The 22,233-nt window shown below is 39.9% G+C and overlaps 1 long non-coding RNA gene across 2 annotated transcripts in view; it reads right to left on the minus strand.

Moving 5' to 3' along the window:
• Positions 1-1,433: 1,433 nt before the first annotated feature.
• Positions 1,434-22,233, minus strand: part of LOC131998824 (uncharacterized) — a 90,565-nt gene continuing 69,765 nt past the window's right edge. For both annotated transcript variants that reach the window (XR_009398883.1, XR_009398882.1), the window contains 2 exons: positions 20,790-20,869; positions 1,434-2,458 (listed from right to left, as the gene is read on the minus strand). This is a non-coding gene — a long non-coding RNA (uncharacterized LOC131998824). The remainder of the gene's footprint in view (positions 2,459-20,789; positions 20,870-22,233) is intronic.

Here is a 22,233-nt window from a genome sequence, read left to right on the forward strand (position 1 = left end):
GCCTCCATCAGAAAGGATGAATACCCAACTTTTGTAGCAACCATGGACGGGACTGGAAGAGATTACGCTGAGTGAAATAAGTCAAGCAGAGAGAGTCAATTATCATATGGTTTCACTTATTTGTGGAGCACAGGAAATAACACGGAGGACATGGGGAGATGGAGAGGAGAAGGGAGTTGAGGGAAATTGGAGGGGGAGATGAACCATGAAGGACTATGGACTCTGAAAAACAATCTGAGTGTTTTGAAGGGGGGTGGGAAGTTGGGTCAGCCTGGTGGTGGGTATTGTGGAGGGCATGTATTGCATGGAGCACTGGGTGTGGTGCATAAACAATGAAAAGAAATTTAAAAAATTAAAAAATTAAAAAAAAAACGAATTTGTGGCTTAATTTCAGTAGGTCCAAGAACATCATGAAAATGTGACTTTAAATGGATTGGGAAAACAAACCATTTATTGGCTTTGATGCTTTTTGCTGGCCTAGCCAAGCAACTACATTGAGAGAAATGGAGATGATGCTCAGAACGACATTGGGATGAATCAATGCTTCTCTCCACTGTAGGCCTGTGAGGATACCAGTGGGTTAATCTGTTTTCACTGACAGGATCAACCAACTTAGTTTAACAAAAATGAAAGCAGGCTAGTTGAACTATACTTTTTCAATGGGTGGAGATCAAGTGAGAAGTAAGTCACTTAAGGGCTTGCTACCTTTATTGAATATAGATAAAACTCCTATACTGATAATTCCACTGAGTTTTATGACTATTCAATCCAATAAAATGTGTGTTAAGAGCTAGCTAGATGCTAGGGATATAAAAGTGAATAAAAAACTTAATTCTACTTTTAGATTCAGAAAAAGATTTGCAAGCGACAAAGACGATATAGTGAAGCTTTGCCTTGTGTATATCACTTGACTTTTGAGAGTAGTTTAGTTATGCCATCAAAAGTGGCTACTCTTAGGCCCATGGCAGGATAGATGTTTGAGTCAGAGAGGTTGGCTCAACCTCAAAAATTAAAATCTCCAACTGCCACCATACCCTAGATGGCCAGTCCAATCTCTGGCCCAAGAGAAAGGAAAAGTTCCTTTCTCATCCTCATTGAAAGTCCCATCTGTATTCCTGTTCAAAGATGACTGGCAATGGGCTGTCCTCTTCTGTCCCCAGAGTTAGACAGGGGAAACCTCTATTCCCCTTAGGAGTAAATCAGTATCAGTCACAGGTTCTGGCCCCAGGTCTAGAGAGCCCAAATAGTTGATGGTATCTTTCCTAAAATCTGGCCTATTTAGTTTTTTAAAAGTACTAGGATAAGTAAACTTTTCAAAGACAGTAGTGTCTAGGGCCAAACTTAGGTAAACATTTTCTTCTACAAGGGCAAAAATAGAGTCAACACATTTTTTAAAAAAAGATTTTGTTTATTTATTTGACAGAGATCACAAGTAGGCAGAGAGGCAGGCAGAGAGAGAGAGGAGGAAGCAGGCTCCCTGCTAAGCAGAGAGCCAAATGCGGGGCTCAATCCCAGGACCTGGGACCATGACCCGGGCAGAAGGCAGAGGCTTTAACCCACTGAGGCACCCAGGTGCCCCGAGTCAACACATTGTTAAACAGAAGACCAAACATCTCTATTGAAAGTATGTGCATTCCAGTTCATGTTGACAAGGCAGAGTTTGAGGTCAAACAATAGGTATGTATTTGCTTCATTTGGAGAACTTAAGACAGATAGAAAGAAGTTCCATCGATGTTGCCACTACTAAAGATGAAAGAAGCTTCCCCTTTAAAATTTTTTAAAATTTATTTTAGAGAGAGACAGAGAGAGCACACACATGTGTGTGTGAGGGGAGGGGCAGAATCTGCTTAAGACTCTGTCTTGAGCCCGACACAGGGCTTGATCTCAAGACCTTGAGATCAAGAATTGAGCCGAAAACCAAGAGTAGGATGCTTAACAGACTGCACCACCCAGGTGCTCCAAGAAGCTTTCTCTTTTAAGTGACACTTGCCTCTTTCAAGTTTTCCCCATCACCTGGGGCAGGGGATGGTGAAGTCTTGCATCCTGAGTATCTGCAGCTGGTCAGTGACTGCATTTTCTGAAGGTGGGCACTGAGTCACATTTTGGTACCTTTTTTGTCTCTTAATCTGTTAACAAGTATCTACTACATGTTTATGGGGAGCATTGCATTATATTTGCTGCGTTTAATGTCATTTTTAAACTCTGCTTTTATTCCTTTAGTTACTATTCTGGGAATTCTGTGACTAAGCTAGTCAAAATTGCATGCTCCAGTGGTTTCTTTCCCATGTACAATAGAATAGATCTGCCTGTGAAAGCATGAGAAGATTTTACCAGGCCCTGCAAGAGATGTCCCCGATGCTCACAGAAGCTGCCACATCCAGCGGTATCAATCCAGATTCCTCCATGAATCCAGAGGATTGCAACATTATCAGCTTCTGTCTTCTCTCATCAGTATAGCCTAAAAGAATTTTTAAAATAAAACACACTGGTCGATAAAATTGATTGACAAATTACAATGTGATGAAAGAGACAGCCAGTAGAGTCAGGTCAGATACAAAATCGGAGATGTGGGGAATTGCTGAGTCAAAGACTAGTGGAGAGCACTTGCAAAGCTAGTTTACCCATGAATGACAAAGCTAGCCTATGGAGTGAGTTCACCTGAAGCAGCAGAAAAGCTTGGAGATGAAAGGAGGCTACACAAAGGAAATGAAGTGTGGCCCTGTCTACCACCTCCATGATTTACCATGAGCTGTGAACACAGAGAAGCTAAGCTGAATAAATCTATTGATTTATCATTACTTAAGAAAAGTATAAAAAAATTTAGTTCTTTGCTGGGCCCAGCAATTTCGTGAGCAAAAATACATGTGCAAAGACGTTTCCATTATACCATGTATAATAACCACAAGGCAGTCTTTCTTTTCTCCTCTACTGGACAATAGGAAGGTGCCACCCTAACAGACGCTTAGAGAACACGTCCCTGTGGTAATTTCTGTGCTGATGGAGATGCTGAGAGACAGTTTTCTGCAAGTCTTGTGTACATAGCCATTCACAACAGAGAATTTCACTTCAATTCAAAGGAAGTGTTGCTCTTATTCTTCGTGAAGAGGAAATCAACTGTAAATGAAGCCCCCAAAATCACGGGTCAGGTGAGTGACTGAGTTGGTTAAGTGTCTGACTCTTGATTTTGGCTCAGGCCATGATCTCAGGGTCGTGAGATTGAGACCTACATTGGGCTCCACACTGATCGTGGAGCTTGCTTAAGATTCTCTCTCTCCCCCTTCCCCTCCCTCCCCCCACAATGCATATACTCTCTAAAAATAAATAAATGAATAAATAAATGAATATATAAAAAGAAGTCCAAAAATATTAAACTTTTTTCTATTTTTCTTTTGTTAGGCTACTTCTCCAAAGAGTTTAATGTGTATTTATTTGGGTCAATTCTAGATTCGTGGAGGTTTTGATTGACAATCTAATGATATACTCTTAACATCTATGCTGCAGGAACTCCCCAGAGGCTTGATACGAGAGTGGGACCCAGGTCCCCCCTCCTCTCTGCTTTTCTGCTCAGGATTTCTTGAGTGTGTGATCAGCTGTTTTGCACCAGAAATAGGTAAGAGATAGATAATTGAGAAGAGGAGGGTGTAGTGGGCTTTGTGTACCAGAGAGTGGAGGAGAGGGCCTAGCAACAGGAACAAGGGGGACAGACTAGAAAATACAGCTGCAGGGCTGGTAACATGGACTTAAGATAAGTGAATGGTGAAATTTCTTGCCACAGTTGGGGTAGAGAGACAAAGAGAGGACAGCTCACTGATGCTAGCAAGGAATGGCCTGGGATAAAGTGTGCACATGGGGAATGAAACTCAGAAGGAAGGTTATATCAGTTTTATATTTTGGTGTTCTGTACCTGGCTGGTTCAATTTCAGCCTTACTTCCACTAATTGCTAAAATCTTGGGGGAAAGCATTCAAATATGCAGTTGATGCTATTGTGCTTGCTTCTAAAATCCTAGAACCCAGAGGTCCAAAGAGGTTCTATTCCTGCTTGCTGGTATAATGCAAGGCAACTTGACACATTTGTATTGACTATGGGGAATGTTTTGTGCGTAAATATTTTGAGTGATCTGTTTTATAAACTTTTTGTGAAACTGTAGGGTAAGGGATATGGTATTAGTTTTACTGAGGTCTTCTCTTCCCTTGATTGCTAGAGAAGCCATATATACTAAAAGTACTTCAAATGCCAAAATTCATAATGTTTTTTTGAAATTTAATGTGTCTGGGAGCACCTGGGTGGGTCAGTTGGTTGAACATCTGACTTTTGATTTCGGATCAGGTGATGAGCTCAGGGTCCTGGATCATCCCCATGATGGGCTCCACACTTACTGGGGAATCTGTTTCTCCCTCTCTGTCTGCCCCTCCACACTGCTCATGTTCTCACTCTCTCTCTCTCAAATAAATAAATAAATCTTAAAAAAAAAAAAAAGAAATTTAATGTGCCTGACTTGAAACAATAATTATCACATAAATATTCTACAAGTCAAGACATTTATCTGAGAACCTACATTTAAGAGGCTTCCTCCGAAAGTTATTTAGAAACAAGTTCCTTCCTTACTAGTATTAATCATTTAATAAACAATTTGTCTAACCATAATCACTGATAGTTCTATACATTTAAAATTTATTTTCATTTGTTGGTGCGGACTCGTCTCACCTCCTTTATTGCAGGGTGGACTTTGCTTATATTTTTACACAATTCTTATCAACATTTTGAAGATCAAGGCCGCCTGTAGCTTACAATGTCATTTGTAAGGGAATTAAGGGCCACTTAGAAGTGAGAAGCCACCAGGGCAGTGTGATCCAGGACATAAATATTCGGTGAGTGTTTGCAATAGTTTAAAGACAAATGATGGTATAAAAGTACAAATATTATCCATCTGTATCCAGTTAAAATTCCAGTATAAAAGTAGTGATAGTGATGATAATAATACTTGATGAAGTGCTAAGTGCCAGACACCATGCAGGTACTATGCTTACCAGTAACGTAGAGTGTCTCATTTAGTCCCTATAAGCACTCCATGAGGTAGCTATAGCCATCTCCATTTATAGTTGAGAAAACTAAAGCTCCAAGAGTTATCTGCCTGAGATTTCACAGTTATTAAATGGAAGAGTTGAGATTCTAACATAAGTTTGGCTGATTCCAAATCTGCTTGTATTGGTCTGCTAGGGCTGCCATAACAAAATAGACTGAGTGGCTACTTCCACGGGGTTCAGGAGGCTAGAAGTTCAAGATTGAAATGCCAGTTTGGGGCACTTGGGTGGCTCAGTTTGTTAAGCGACTGCCTTTGGCTCAGGTCATGATCCTGGAGCCCCATGATCAAGTCCCATATCAGGCTCCCAGCTTGGCAGGGATTCTGCTTCTCTGCCGGCCCCTCCCTCTTCTCATGCGTACTCTCTCTTTCTCGTTCTCTCTCAAATAAATAAAATCTTAAAAAAAAACCAAAAAAACAAATAAAAAGAACAAAAAATAAAACAAAAAAAAAGTGTCAGTTTGGGTTAACTTCCTCCTTGGCTGGTAGATGGCCATCTTCTCCCTCCATCTTTAAGTAGTTTGCCCTCTGTGTTTGTCTGTGTCTTAATCTCTTCTTATAAGGACATGACTCATATTGGTTAAGGCTCACTCCAATGACTTCATTTGATTACTTCTTTAGAAACCCTATCTCCCAAAACACCAATTTCTGAGTTACTGGGGGATAGGATGCCAACACATGAATTTGGTGGGGATATAATTCAGGCCATAAGTCTTTAAGCCATGAAGTCTGTGTATTGTTTATAAGAGGAAATATTAACACACGAGACATTTCTACTCTGTATGAATTAGCTTTACCCCAACTAATTTCCTGGGGGAAAAGTTGATGATGAAACTGATGGAGAAAGTTGGGGCACTGGTCCTTCAGGAAATAAAACTGACCAAAAATGGGAATAAGAAAAAAAGTAGGAATAAGAAAAGAAAGTGGGAATGTGGGAAAGTTGGCATTTCCTAATTTGTTTTTGGGGGAAGGGCCAGACTTGACAGAAGTAAATTAAACACAAGCCTCACTTTCAATTTTTACTTCTATAGTTTATCTTTTTAGTTCCTTCACATTTTTGTTCTGAACATATTGCTATCCATCCAAACCATCGGGCTCCTCAGCTATGGGAAAAGCTCCTTAATAATCTCATTGTCACTTCTAAAATGGTACCAAAAAGGTATTAATCTGCTGGACTCTCTATCATTTAAAAATAAGTTAATGAAAATTATAGTTCTCTATTGATATTGATTGGAATCCAGAAATTGTTAGGAGGCATCTGGAATATTTAATGAAAATTCAAAGGAAGCCAATCATGAGGGATAATTTCTTCCAATTTTGGTCAGAGTGATTACATCTAAAGGAATATACCAGAGAGTAAATTAGAGCACTGCTCAAAACTTGCCTTCTGAAGGTCCTGTTTTTATAATATCTTGGGAGCCAGATCGAATGGGAAGAGGCAGGGTCTTCCTCTCCACTCTCAATTATCAAGAACAGGTTCTCCCATTACCATTCTTTTTTCCATGTTAATGGGTTTGTTCATGGATGTATATTGCTGAATATACCACTTGTCGAGAAGCGAAATTTACCAATCTCCTTTTGAACATCAAGCTCAGTGTTAATAATCCTGTCTGACAGCTTGTTAAGAGTTTCCTGAGTCAGGACGGGCTAATAGGGTTCCATTTGCACACCAACACTGAATGATTGATTGGTAGTGACCCTCTAGGAGAGGGTGTTGTTACATGAAGATTGAGAAATCTTTTCTTTCTTTCTTTTTTTTAAGAGAAAGAATGGTATAATCAGTTAGTGGCGTCCACCATGGGAGAGGGACTAGTGGCATGAGTATAAATTATCTTCTATCATTAATAAATTCAGAACTACAATTTATTCAGAGCTTACCTTGTGGCAGGCCCTGGGCACAGCCCGCTACATACATTATCTCAGTGAATTTTCACAACTCTGCAGGCAAGCTGCTTTATATCCCGTTTGTCAAGATAAAGAAATTCCGGCCTAGTGGGATTAAATAATTAGCCCAAGGTCATCCAGCTGCTAAGAGCTGGCACAGGAATTTGTACCCTGGCAGTCATGACATTGACTCCCTGAAACAATGCCCCAGGTGTGTGGATCAGGATTTGAGCTGAGGCTATACCACAGACAAAGCTATAGTCAGGAGGCTATAGGGTACTGCCAAGGACCAGGGAGCACCACTCCCTTGGATGTACTCTTCAGTACCAGGCCTTTCTGGCATGGAGACTGGGGAGGGGGTAGGGGTGAGGTTTGCAGGGAGGAGGACCTTTCTCCCCATAGTTAAGTCCACACATGTTTATTAAGCACCTGCAGTGTCCCAAGCATCTGGGGATGCGAGCTGCCTGCCCTCCAGGAGCTTATGCCCAAGTTGATGGAGTTACATAATAAACACACAAGCAAATAAGATATCTTCAGGCCCAGAGAGATGTTGGGGAGATGCTTTAACAGGCTTACTGGGTAGGATGGAGCAGGAGACTACTTTAGCCAGGAATGAAGGCCTCTTGAGAAAGAACCTGAAAGATGGAAAAGACGGAGCTGTGGGGGAATATGGGGACATGCACCACAGACAGAAGGAGCAACAAAATGTGAAGACCCTGATAGATAAAGAAGTTGTCATGTTTGAAGGGAAAAGGCTCAGTTATTTGCTATTACCCTGTTCGAGACTAAAGATATGGCCATGCCACAGGACTGTCTGGGGTTCCCTTGCACAAAACCACCTGGTGGGGAAGACAGAGGCAAGTGATCTATCCTCTCTTTTCTCTCTTCCCTCCTCTACCCTCTGAATGCTGTCTCAGTTCATATAAATCAGTGAGATCACACATGCCCAAGCCTTCGGCTTTGAGAAGGATTGAATTAATTTGCTTGCAGAAAAATGTGAATGACAGTGTGTCTTATAGCAAGCGTGTATGGATAATATAATGGATATAATGGTCACACATTAGAGTAGAGAGAATACCTTAATCAACACAATTTAGAGTTTATCTTTGTAGAGAATAGGTTAGGAAATCCAAGGAAAGGGAGGTCATTTTCACTAGTCCTCCTACATAAATCACATATTTCCCAATAAATGGACTCTCCTTCTTCTAATTACATGATCCTTTGGAACAGCTGTGGAGGGACAGACACCTCAAATGAAGGGATTTAGTGGAATGATGGGGCTTTTTTTTTTTTTTTTTAGTTTTTTCCCATATTGATTTGATTTACATTAGTTCATGTATCATTTTAAAGTAAAAGAACATATATGTATTTCAGAATTATAATAAATAAGACAACTATTGGCTAAAAGCCTGAAATAGCCTTTGCCAAATGGGTTAACCAAGCTTCCTCTAAGACAAAACCTCTGGCATTGTTGTCCCACATGCTTACACTTATTTAAGAACACTTATAGGGCTCTAACTATGTACCTAACCATATATCCAAATTCTATGGGAGATAAAATTGCAAGCAGAGAAGTCATTATTTCTACCCTTGAGAAACTTGCATTTTGTTGGGGTTAGGTAAGTATTTGAAAGAGCTAAGGTTCAATACTTGAGCAATTCAGAAAAGATGATAGTATCTAGAATTGTCTAGTACATTATAGTTTGCAGAACCTCTTCGTACCTTTGCTTCAGCCTCACATTTGTCTTTTGAGATAGTAACTAATATGCCCACTTCACAGATGAGAAAAGTGAAGCTTAGAGAGGTCAAATACGCCAGACAGCGAGTATGGGACAGAGGCAGGACACTGAGTAGTTAAGACGACTGGGGTCAGAGAAGTTGAGCTGTTCATTTTGGCTTCAACTCATTAGTTTTGTAAACTTGGGCAAATTCTTTACCCTCCTAAGGCTCAATCTTCCCATTCATAAGGATAACAATAGTATTCACTTCCTACAGATGTTGTATTAAGTGAGAAATGTACTGAAGGTGCTTAGCACAGGGCTGGACCACAGCATCAGCTCCATGAATGTAGCACCTGCTATGACAGAGTGGCAGAGTGAAGGCTGAATCCCCATCTCTAGCCTCTCAGTGCAAGGTCCTGCATATGGTGTGTACTCCAGCATCTTGCTGCTTAGGTTCAAAACATGGTACTGCCACTATTTACAAGGGTGACCGTGGGCAAGATCCTTAACTGCTCTGTGTCTCTGTTTCCTTGATTGTGACATAGCGTAAACACAGGGGCTGCTTCACAGGCTGATGTGAAGATAAAGTGATTAGTTACATATACTTTGAACAGTACTTGGCACACGGTGAGCTCCCTAGAGGAATTCACTATAAAGGTTGAAAGATGGAGGTGGGAAGAGTTTAGCTAGGACGGCTCCTTCCAAGCAATCCCTTGTCACTTACATCCTGATGGGGTAAATGCCAGCACATCCTGGTGACTATCCATGTCATGTGACTGGGGGAGGCATTGAGGCATGGTGGCTAGATTTGCAAACCTACCTCCACCATCTCTCTTGCACCTGTCAAAACTACAGGGGCTACTGAGCAACACATGAAAAACCCAACTTGCAATAAAGTAATTTTCCCCCCAAATATATCTGTCCACACCTGAAGGGGGCAAAACACCCGTGAGAATTAGCAATCCCGCATAGAGGGTATGAACCTGTCAGCTTGTTCTGTCAACAGGCTTGATGTCTGAGCATTGTTGTTGTCACAGAGCTGCTTGTTATCTGCCAAGCTTGACTGCTTCCCTCTGAGATGGGAATTGGAAGGTTCTCTAATGGAGAAGAAAGCTTTACAAAGCCCCAGATACAATTAAAAGCCACAGCCCTTGACTTTGTAAAGTGGGAGGTTTGGTCTCCACACTCCCAGCTGCGTTTGACTACGTGGCCCTGAGGCCCCTTCCCCTTTGTGTCATTCCCCCACCTTCACTTTTCCTTCCTTTTCTCCCCTTCCAAGGCTGTCTAATGGGGGCAGGAGTCAGGTCAGCTTTGTTTGCCACTCAGTAAATAGTTGTCAGATTTACTGTTTGTCTCACATTTATCAGGGGCTTACATACAGGACCTTTTTTAGTCCTTAACAACCCCCTGAGAATTTGAATATTGGCCTGCTTGATGAAGGTATTTAAATCCTGCTGCGGGCAAAGAGCTTGCCTGTCTAGCCTGGAAGTCATGGAAGTTGTGGGTTGTGTAATAAGGGACTGTTGTTTAATTTTGTTACTTACATTCTGGTCACCTAAAAGGGGTCAAAGGTAAGCAAGTTGTGGATTAAATTGAAAAAAAGAGGAGAAAACAATCCTAGATCCAGAAATTATATCAGATAAATCTCGGTGGTTTCTCCTAAATGCCATTCAAATAGGCTATATTAAAATCTGGGTAATAAGAAGAAACAGATCACTGGCCTTGGGGCCAGACCCATGTGAAATCAAATGCTGGCTCCATACGTGGCCTTGGGCATGTTATCTCATCCATTAGAGAACCTTAATTTCCTCAACTACAAATCAGAAATGATAATAGCTACATTACAAAGTGGTTACAAGGATTAAATAAGCTAACATATGTAAAGCACCTGGTTCAGGTTACCATAATCTAGTTTATACTTCCCTCTCTTTGAATTACACCTCTCTCTTAAAGGATTATTATTTTTAAGTAATCCACACCCCATGTGAGGCTCAAACCCACAACCCTGAGATCAACTATCACACACTCCACTGACAGAGCCAGCCAGGAGCCCCTGAATCATACCTCTCTTTAGTGGATACAGAAGGGGACCTCATCCACCACTTGCAGAACCACAAAATGAATGTGATTTTATTATTAAAAAACAATTATTTAAAAAAAAAACACAACTATTTTGCCATGATGTGCCCAGATGGGTAAAAAACAAACAAACAAACAAACAAACAAACAATCTACTTTAACAATGATAACAAAGGAGACTAGTGAGGGTAAAAAAATAAAAATGTATTTTTAATGGTGGCATTCTACCATTGAGTAAGAGTGATGTGGGGCTGAAATTACAGCCTTCTCAATTAATTTTTTGGGAAACCATTGCCAAAAAGCAAAAAGAGATTACGGTCAATTAATAAGAGTTTTCAGCTTCTTAGAGGAACTCCATTGGTATACGACATAATTGCCAGAAGTGAGGGTACCTTTTGAGGACCGTCAATGGCCTCAGGAGATCAAGGCTGGACTTAAAGCAAATTTTAAGGTATTTTGCTATGGAGGGTTCTGGTTTCCTGCCTAACTGGTGATACCCAGTTCCCAGGTCTACTATTTTAAAAAAACAAATGATGCAGAAGTGAGCATCTTCTTGTACTTTTTGTGTAAGAAGGGCACGAGCCATTCATTGATAACCTAAGGACCATAAAAAGTTACTTGGGAATATTGCTTTTTCCATAGACTGGCTTTGGGAACAGTTATTTTGAAAACAGCTCTCTCAAAGTTATTCAGTTGTAGGTAAAAGAGTAAGTGAAAATGTCAATTGATGCCCTGGTGGAAACAGAATCAAACTTTAAAACAAAGATATGTTTAATGAGGATTCAAGAACTATTTTTCTTTCCTTAAGAGTTACTGTTTATCACTTCCTCTTGGCAACTTCTGACATGTCAATTTTAGTAATGACATATGGATAAATTATCAAGTTTCACCCATTAGGTAAATGTGATTTATCCTTTAGTTTTTTAAACCAAATGGCTTGGTGGTTTCCACAGAGGGAGATGTTTTGCTTGTGTTAAATGACTAATGGTACAATTTGTTTTACATCCCAGAAAAGGAGAGTAATTGACTTGAGAGCTTGTTTGCAAAGGATTTTTGAAGAAGCATTTCATCTTCTGAGAAAGGGGTCCCTGAAGTATGAATGAAGGTCCTAATCAATCCTCCTCTGTTTTGAAAAGCTGAATACTGTTTAAGGGGAAAAAAAATCAGAATTCAAGGTAAAGACAGATTTTAGAAAAGATTCTGAGCAGGAAAAACAAAACAAAACAAAACCTGATGGATTTAAAAGTCTTTTTTCTATAGGCTTTTGAAAGTATAAAAGTGGGTTAAATCAATTTGTGTTATGCAGCAATGTAAAAAAAAATGCTTAAATTTTTCCATATCAAAATAAAAGCATATTCATCTCTATCTAAACGGCTCCTGCTTTTAAAAAATCTTCTCTTACCATGGCTGATTGGCTGTGGGGATACCTCATTCTCCTGTATTTGAAACCAGCTCTGTGTCGGCTGAAGTCCTAAGCTACTGAGGAAACGGGGACAGGATGGGAGAAAAAAGAAGGCCCTAAACTGGTGACTTTAGGGACTCCTCTCCAAAGGTTTTTCTCTTTACTTGGTTCATAACCATCAACCTCTTGATAGCCACAATATTGAAAATAATGTGGCTTGTTCTAAAAAAGACTAATGGAGGGGCGCCTGGCTGGCTCAGACAGTGGAGCATGCAATTCTTGATCACATGGTTGTGAGTTTAAGCACTCCATTAGGCTTAGAGCATACTTAAAAAAATTTTTTAAAAAGGGGAAAAAAATTTAAAAAGACTAATGGAAGTTGATTTAAGAAGACTGAAATAAACAGCTAGGTTCTAAAAGAAAAAGAAAATCCAGGTTTGTAAAAGATATAATAATTAAACAACCATAAAGATAGCAGAGTATCCTGAACTTAATGGTAGATTATATTTTAGAATATTTTTTAAGATCGTGAACGCTAATTAAGAAGCATGAGTAGCTTGGGAAAACCTACATATTTTTGAAAAAGTTAATTGGCGGGTGTATTGCTATATAACAAACAATGCTGTACGCTATTGCTGTATAACAACTCCAAATTCAGTAGTTTCAGACAACAATCACTTATTATTTCTCATGAATCTACATGTTGATTGGGTGGTATTGTTTTTACTCACTGGCCTGACAATTATTAAGTGGCAATGTGCTGGTCTATGATGGCTTCAGCCGGGATCCTGGACTCCACTCCACATAACGTATTCTCAGCAGTCTAGCTGAGGCATGTTTTTTGGCAATCACAGTGGTCCACCAGAAATGTGTACACAGAGGAAGCAGAAATGTGCACACTCTTGTTGCAAGTCTGCGTGTGTATGTGTCTCAGATTTGCTTTTTTCCTATTGACCTAAATAGGTCACATGGCCACAAAATTCAGACTTAAACTGAGCAAGAACAACAAATTTATAAGGCAGAGAGCATGCATATTGAGTGGTCACTGAATGGGACATTAAATACCATTAATACAATCAATCTACCACCTGAGGGTAGTAAAAGTGAGTGAAAATTGGTATTGTGGGTAATACCTTAGCAGCTACTAAAGAAGCCATTACTAAAATATGGAATAATCTGAGGTTTCCTGAAGGAGGAAAAGGAAGGGAAGGAAGCCCACTTTCAGGTGGGAGACAGCTATATTGTGGTAATGAATAATATTTAATGGGGATCTTTATAACATATAAAGATAAATGGCATATTCACATACACACACACGCCCCATATGCAAACATACTTAAGACATATATCCATAAAATTGGATTTATTAATTTAAGTAGCTCAATAAGTTATTATGGATATTGTCAAATTGCCATCTAAACAGGCCACAGAAATTTATATTCCCACCCATGCATGGTGTAAGAGACTAACTGTTTTCCACAAGTTTACCCTGGACATTATCAAACTTCTCAATCTTTGCTGATCTAACAGATGAGAAATAGTATCTTGTGATTCTTATTAAATGTTTTGGTTGAATGGAGATGAAGCTCCCCTCTTTTCACAGATACAGGCCATCTATATTGCTTGTAAATTCTCAGTATGTTTCTTTACCACATTTTTTTTTGTAAAGAATTAAGCCTAACTTTTGTGATACTTTGGTTCAACTTTTAAATTTTTTTTAAAAAGATTTTATTTATTTATTTGACAGACGGAGATCACAAGTAGGCAGAGAAGCAGGCAGAGAGAGAGAGAGAGAGGAGGAAGCAGGCTGCCTGCTGAGCAGAGACCCCGGTGCGGGGCTTGATCCCAGGACCCTGGGATCATGACCTGAGCCGAAGGCAGAGGCTTTAACCCACTGAGCCACCCAGGCGCCCCTCAACTTTTAATTTTCAATGTGATTTCTTTGAAACTTTGACCTTTATTTATTTTTATACTTTGCACTCTTTCCATACTACTATTTTTCTTTTTTACTCCTAAAAAAATAGCTTGTTTTTTTTTTCTATGTAAATGTCATTATTTTGTTCCTTTTAATTTTTAATTCTCTTGTTCTATAACTAAATACTTGGTTTTAATCTCTCCTTAACCTGCTACTAAACTTTCATTCTTGAGTCAAAGCACCACAGGGCAGAATGGAAGCTACTTTTGTCATTGCCCTGCGGTAACCCTGACCCCCTTAATAATCTCTCATCCTTCACCTTCACCTTGGGTACCTCAGAAAACTAAATAGCTACACTTGCCCAGTACAACTCCTGTTTTCTCTTGACAGCTGGTGCTCTTGTTTTACTGAAATGGCGATAGTCTCAATAACTTGCATGTCCAGAAACTATTTCCAAAAATTACTTCTGAGGAGGAGTAGTACCGGAAAATTTGTGAAGGGGAAGGAGGATCTCTGCTATGTACTTACACTTAGCTGTCCTGTTTGGAATGTTTCCATAACCATGCAATACTTTTATAAAATACACAAATGAAAAAACTAGTAAATCTTGTGTTTCCTCTATACTTAGAGTCAATGGCTATAGGACAAATCGTGTCACTAGCACACCAAAGGTGACATGGGAAGTCAATATTCTGACATTGGGGAGAAATCTCTTAATAGATACACCTGGGATGTAGCATTACAGAATGTCTGTACCCAGGCGGTGGACAGACCCTAAAGTGACCCACAATGATACCTGTTTTCTGGTATACATGCATTATAAATGCCATCCCAACCCCCTCTTTGAGTGTGTTTGAGACCTAGGACCTACTAATAATCAACAGAATATGGCAAAGGTGATGGGATGTCACTCCCATGATTATGTTACATTAGCTAACACCCCTGTTGTTAATTCTTCTCTTTGTCTCCTGCTGGCTTTATAAAAGCCAGTAAACTTTGTCTTTTCCTTCACAGTCCATCCTGCATCCCTGTCCCTGAACCACATGGCCTACGGTTTCAGGTTGCTGCTCTGGCTGCCAGTGACCCCTTTTCTGGCACAGGAAATGTGCCTATGTTGTGTATGTGTTAATTTGACTTTGCTTTCATAAGAATTTTTATTGTATTTGATAAGCCTTTTCTAGGAGCTGCAGTGAAGTTTTTTCAGGTTTCTTAGTCTACCGTATTGCTAAAATCGGATGAATCACAAGTAGATTTTTCTTAAGATCTAAGTGGGCCATATTTCCTCTCTCTAGGTGCTTTAAAGTTTGGTTTGGTAACAACCACTTAAATGCCTCAAGGAGTCAGAAAGCACTCAGCAGTCACCTTCCTAACTCAGCGCCTCTCTGCTCCTACATTTGACCACAGATCACCAGAACAGACACTGCCTGATGAAGTCCCGTTGCATCCTCCCCTGAGATACAAGTCCATATATGAGCACATGCCTCCAAATACACACATTTTCCTCCCCTATCTAGAGTTTCTGAGGGGACACCCAATAGGTCAGATACCAGGGAGCAACCTGGTATCAGGGAGCAGCCATGAGGAACTATATGTACTTCATTCCCTGAGAATCCCATGTTCTCTTGGATCTTCTCTGAACTTACTATTTCTTATTTGGGCTATTCTCCTTCCTCCCACCTGGCAAACTTCTATTCATCCCTCAAAACTGAGCACAGTGATCCTTTCTGCAAAGTTTCTACTGCCCTTTTATTGCCTTGCACATCCTTCTATTACTGGATTCATCACACTACACTTTTGCACATAAATGTCTGTCATCCTCACTAAGCTATGAGCTCTTTTTATCTCTAATGCTTGGTACATTGCCTTGCTCATAGCAGGCACACAACAAATGTTTACTGGCTTTAAATTATCAGGGTTTCGGTGTAACATCAAGGAAATGTATTAACCGTTGACTCATGGAGTTGGCTCTACTGGCCATCTTCCCCCAGCACTTTGAAATTTGGGAAAGTAACAAAGAGGTTTTATCTTCCCAAAGGCATTCAAAGGAGACATTTGGTGGTAATATAAAATGGTAGAGCCAGGGTCAGGCCAACATGCACTGCCCCACCATGTAAACTGTGGAAAACAGCCTGGTGGTTCCTCACAAAGTTAAACACAATTACCATATTCCACGTCTGGGTATATACCCCAAATAACTGAATGCAGGGAATCAAACAGATACTTGGCACCCATATTCATAACAGCATTATTCACAACAGCCAAAAGGTAGAAACAAACCAAATGTCCATTGACAGAGGAAGAGATCAGCGTAATACACATACAATGGGATTATGTTGTACATACATACCATGGAATATCATTCAGCCTTTGAAAGGAGGGAAATTTCGGATACAGGCAAGAACATGGAAGAATCTTGAAAGCATTATACTGACAGCCAGCCATAGAAGGACAATATTGTATGACTTATATAAGGTACCTGGAATAAGCAAATTCACTGAGACAGAAAGTACAATAGTGGCTGCCAGGGGCTGAGGAGAGGGAGTAATGGAGAATGATTATTTTCAGAGATTTATCTATTTATTTGAGAGGGAGAGCATGCACCTAAGCATGGGGAGAGGCTAGGGGAGACGAAGAGAATCCTCAAGCAGACTCCCCGCTGAGCACAGTGCCTGTCTCGGGGTTCTACCTCAGGACCCTGAGATCATGACCTGAGCCGAAATCAAGAGCCAGCTGCCTAACCAACTGAGCCACAACAGGTGCCCCTGGGGAGTTATTTTTTAATGGGTACAGAGTTTCTGTTTGGGATGATGAAAAAGTTCTGGACACGGGTAATACTGATGGTCCGTTATACAACATTGTGCATGTGCCTAATGCCTTTGAATTGTACACTTAAAATGGTTAAAGTGGTAAATTTTAAGTTATATATATTTTACCACAAGAAAAAAAGTAACTTGATCTTCTTTGGGGTGTGGGAAGGATAAAATTTATCTACCACATCTCAGGGTCTGGCCTCTTGTCTCGGGGAAAGAGTTGACCTCTGCAATGAAAGCCTAATTGTCCTCTGCAAGTCACTTAAAGGAATAAGGAGAAAAAGAAATATTCCCTTGTTGCTTTTTCTGAAATAAATTCAGATTCAAAGAACATTCGCCTGTACTATCGGGAATAGTTCTTAATATTTCCAAATAATAGTACATAGTGACCAAATCAGATTTCTATTTTGTTTTGTTTTGAAGTAGGCTCCACACCCAACATGGGGCTTGAACTTACCACCCTGATATCGAGGGTCAAGCTCTACGGACTGAGCCAGCCATGTGCCCGGGGACCAAGTCAGTTTTAATATTAGATCAATCATTTTGCAGGTGGAGACTGGTAAATGCTCTAGTGTAACTGGAAATTTCAGCAAACCAGGCTAAACCTGCCACAGCGATTGGCTTATGCTACATTTCCTGCTCAAGCCAGGAAGAAACGCCCGAGCCTTCTTTACTGCCCACTAACTTAAAGACCCAGGTCAGACAGCTCATCACACTTGCCCCTCCAGAATTTCATCAGATAATCGTAATGCAAACAGACTAAGGGAGATGGAAAATGGACGGTCTCTGCCTTCATTCTGACATGGTAAACACAGACAGTGTGGGACTGCATCATACACTCTTGAGACAGACCTGTATCTGGAAACCTTTTCTAGGCCTATTGCCATCACCATGGCAACTGCCAGAGCTTACTGCCTCTGCCTTGGCCCTTCCTCCAGCACTTGACCCCTGAAGCATGACTTCTCTTTAGTGCTCTGGAAGCACAGGTTCATAGACAGTGTTGCAGTCTTTGAATATCATAAGCAGAATTGTGCATTGCTTCTGCTGCTCACAGCAAAGTTGTTATTTGGGGTCTGACGTCCTCTCTCTGCGGGTGCTGCTCAGAGGATCTGAGCTGCTCCCTTCGGGCTGGGTGCTTACGGCACCTCGAGGTGGGATGGGACCTGCTCTTCTTTCCTTGTGTGACCCCTACATTGGAGAGAGAACTATAGTCATGGTGGTAAGTAGCAATGAGTTCGACCACTTGCTGCTCTGGTCACAGGACAGACGATCTTGTTTGGGGGCTAGAGGGGAGGTGCCATTATAATCTTTCCGGACAGAAGCAGCAGCCAACACTGAGAAATATCAAGCAACGATTTAGAAAATGTTCCTTTCAACTTCCAATTACATTAACATGATTTTCTAGGCTAGAGGATTAACTAGAATACATAATCTTAACAAATCAATTAAAAAATATTTTTAGGCTTTGTTTTAATAGAAGACATTTATAAGTCATTGTGATATGTGACAATTTTCAATGCTGGAGGACTACTGTTCAATAATATTTTGTATAAAGGGAAATGATTTTGTGAAAAATTAGGAATAAATCTTTATATTTAAAATAACTCCTTTCTGGATGGACCTAGAGGGTATTATGCTAAGTAAAGTAAATCAGACAGTGAAAGACTAATGCTGTGTGATTTCACTTATATGCGGAATCTAAAAAACAAATGAACAACGTGGAAATAGACTGGTGGCTGCAGGGAGGGGGTGGGAGAAACAGGTGAAAGGGATAAAGAGGTACAAAGTTCCAGTTATAAAATAAATAAGTCCATGGGATGGAAAGTACAGCATAGGGAATATGGTCAATAATATGGTAATAATTTTGAACGGCCATAGATAGTAACTACACTTAATGAGCATTTTGTAATGTATATAAAAGTTGAATCACTATGTTATTCATGAAACCAATATAATATTTTATGCCAACTAGTCAACTATACTTTGACTAAACATAAATAAATAAAAGTTTAGAAATGACTTCTTTCTTCAGATTTTAATTATATACTTAATTAAAATTCATGGATGTACTCAAAAGGCACTGGATCTGGGGGGGATCAGATCTTAATGTAGTAAGAAGAAATCCATTTTCTGCATCAGGGTTTAGGATTTTATAATTTGTGGACTTTATCACTTTGCTATGCTTCATAATTTTGCACTGCTTATCACAGTGTATTAACGAATATTCATTAAATCCCTGTGAACAAAATCCAGTGAGTTAAAAGACTGATATCATCACTGTCTTACCTACTTTGTCAGAGGAGAAAAATGAAGATGGATTGAGTTTACTCTTTCCTTCCTAGAAGAATTTGGCCAGCATAATAATTCACTTGCCTACCGCTGGCCGGAAAATGTGTGGGGAGGTGAAAAAGAGGCTGGAGGGGAAGAAGAAAGCATCTATATTTTAAGCATGTGTTCCACACACTGGCGATTTGAAGGCAAGGCTCCTGGCTTTGTCTTGATTTTATAGATCATGTTGCTTCTGCGGGTGACTGTGTAAATGAATTCCTCATATTTAACACATCCCAGCTCACGTGCCTCTTCTGTTTTCTTCACACTACATTGCAGATCTGCTTGTTTGTGTTCTCTCAGTCTCTCTGAGGCATTCCCCTCAGATGGCTTAACACCACTGAGTCCTTCCATTAAAATGGTGGAGGGTGCAGCCTGGAAGCTGATATCAGGCCTCAGGGAAACTGGCAGCAGGGAGAAAACGTGACCACATGTCCCCAGCACAGTGGTTACTTCACCTACTACACAATGGACCTGCTGTTAGGTGACCCCTGGGAGAGAAGGCCAATACCTGACAAAGCAGTTGCCAGCATGAACTATCAGTTTATCAAACCCTCTAAGGTCACCATCACCCTCTCTGGAGTCAACTTTTTGTTGTTGCTGATGAACAAGAAGCCTTAAGATTTGGTTACATTCTATATTTGAGTAGAATAGCTCTCTTGAAACCAAAGTTCAATTTTACAGTTTTCTTACAAGATTCATTTACCTAGAAAGGATATGTGCTGATGCATATTTATGTGTGGTGGGAAAAATTAACTATTTTGAGACTTTATGGAAAATTAAAGAGGCACAGGAAAAAGAAGGAAGAGATACTTCTTTTGAGAAAGTGGAGAAGTCCTGTCAGAGATGGCAGGTGACTTTAGAAAGAGTGATTTCTGAAATATACACTACACATAACAAAAAGTCACATGATTCAAAACTGAAAAATTGAAACCTCCCTCCCACCCCACCCCCATTTCATTCAGACTAACTTTCCCACTTTCCTTGCCCTAGTAATAACTATTATTATTTTTGGGGAGGTTTCTGGAATTTCTCTGTGTACATACAAGCAAAGGAGAATAAATCTATGTATTTGTTTGTTCATTCAACAAATTATCAACTCTTTAGGCAAAAAACAAACATGGATTCCTGTCCCCAAAAGATTACATTGTAGCTGGAAGAGACAAACAATAATCAATGGACATAATAAATTTGAAAACAACATATCTTATTAAGTTAATGGGATTAAGAAAGAATAAAACATTAAGGAAGAGGAATCAATATAGGGAAGGAAGTGGGTTGCTATTTTCAAAATGGTAGTCAGAGAGGCCCTCCATGAGGAGGTGATAATTAAGAATTTGAAAAATCCTCATGGGGGAGAAGAGTTCAATCCCATTTATGAGAAAAATGATTTCACCTGTTTCCTGTGGGTACAGAGGTGGGTGGCATTCATTCTCAATTACATGGCAGTGGCCAGCACTTGACATCACAGAAGTGAATACACACATTTCCCCCCAAGCAATTCTCCTCCAGAAAACCACCTCTCTTTCTTGGTATCTAACTAGCGTCAGTAAGGGGGACTCACATACTTCACGTTGCTGATGTACAACTTTGGTCCTCTAGGAAGAACCCAGAAGGAACTGCTGCATTTCAGCTGCGGTGACCACATCTATGAGGCAGAGAGGCAAAAGAGGAGCAGTTCAGTTCCTTTGCCTCCCACAATGGCCCACAGTGCGTGCGGAGCGTAATACAAAGTCCTCTCGTTTCCGGAGCACTTATCACCCATTGGGCACACTGTTAAAGCACATTATCTCACTGGACCTTTCTAACAATGTTCAGTTGTTGTGAGGTAGGTATTTCCATTCTGTTTTTACAGGTTACTTTTGTTAATTTTAGACATAAAAATTGTGGACTCAGGTTATGGAAACCCTGAAGCCTGAGGTTCTGGAGTGGAATAGACTCATGGTAGTCCTTGCTTTGCAAAATAAATAGCAGGCAGGTGAGCCATTGTCCTTCAGTCCTTCAAGTTTAGAACAGCTTGGTAGTGGCTTTGGGTGGTCCAGGTAAATATGTTTGTTATCTCCCAGAAGGCCATTCTGTGATTACTTACAGAATACAAGGTACTTGGCATTTGGCTCAATATTTTCCCCCTTCTCTTATAAAATACCATATCAAACCCACTCCTGTGAGGCCAACAAACATCCTCCTTGGTTGTCATATCTCTAAGCCTACCTGTAGATTGCTGGGCACTTTTTAAAATTAATTACAGGGTTCCCACATGGAACTCACAGAGTCATCATTTTATTATTATGATAAAATAGTAGAGTTGTCATTTGAAAGTTAAGAGTTTTAACAACATACAATCTCTACAACACACACACAGCTTCCACAACACTCTTTGTTAGGTTTTTTAAGTTCCTTAAAACATAGTCCCAACATAGTTGGCAACTGTGTTGCCAACATAGTTTATAGGTGAAGAAACAGGTTTTTAGTAAAATAGATCCTATATACAATAATGTTGACATTAAAATTGTATCTCCGTTATTCCTCTCTCTATCTAAATTCTAAGTACTCATTAGAGTACTTAGAGGTCAGACATAAAACTTAGAGTACTTAGAGGTCAGACATAAAACATCTTTATGGGATAAAACCCATTCCCAGGCCAATGTCAGGTATCTTATGTGAGCTGTTGAAGCTAGACTGTCAATTCTATAATTGAGACATCAGTATTTGGTCCTTTAAAACTGTGGTCATTTTTAACTTTCTGCTGTCATTCTCTTTGAGTCTTAGAAAGCAATATTTAAAATAAATTTAGTTTGTAACCCAGGTAAAGAGTTGATCCAGATACTTCTTTCTGTTGTTGAAGATTTATTTTAGTTATCAAAATGTCAGTCTTGGAAGTATTCCATTTTGTAGAAATGAAGCTGAGATGCTTCTCAGTTAGGATACTTTTATGTGTGACTGATTTACCAATCAAATGCACGTGTGATTTCAAAACATAACAGTAAGAGATCTATTTATTTATTATTTCTC

This window comes from Mustela nigripes, chromosome 13 (assembly GCF_022355385.1).
Source record: "Mustela nigripes isolate SB6536 chromosome 13, MUSNIG.SB6536, whole genome shotgun sequence".
Lineage (NCBI taxonomy): Eukaryota > Metazoa > Chordata > Mammalia > Carnivora > Mustelidae > Mustela > Mustela nigripes.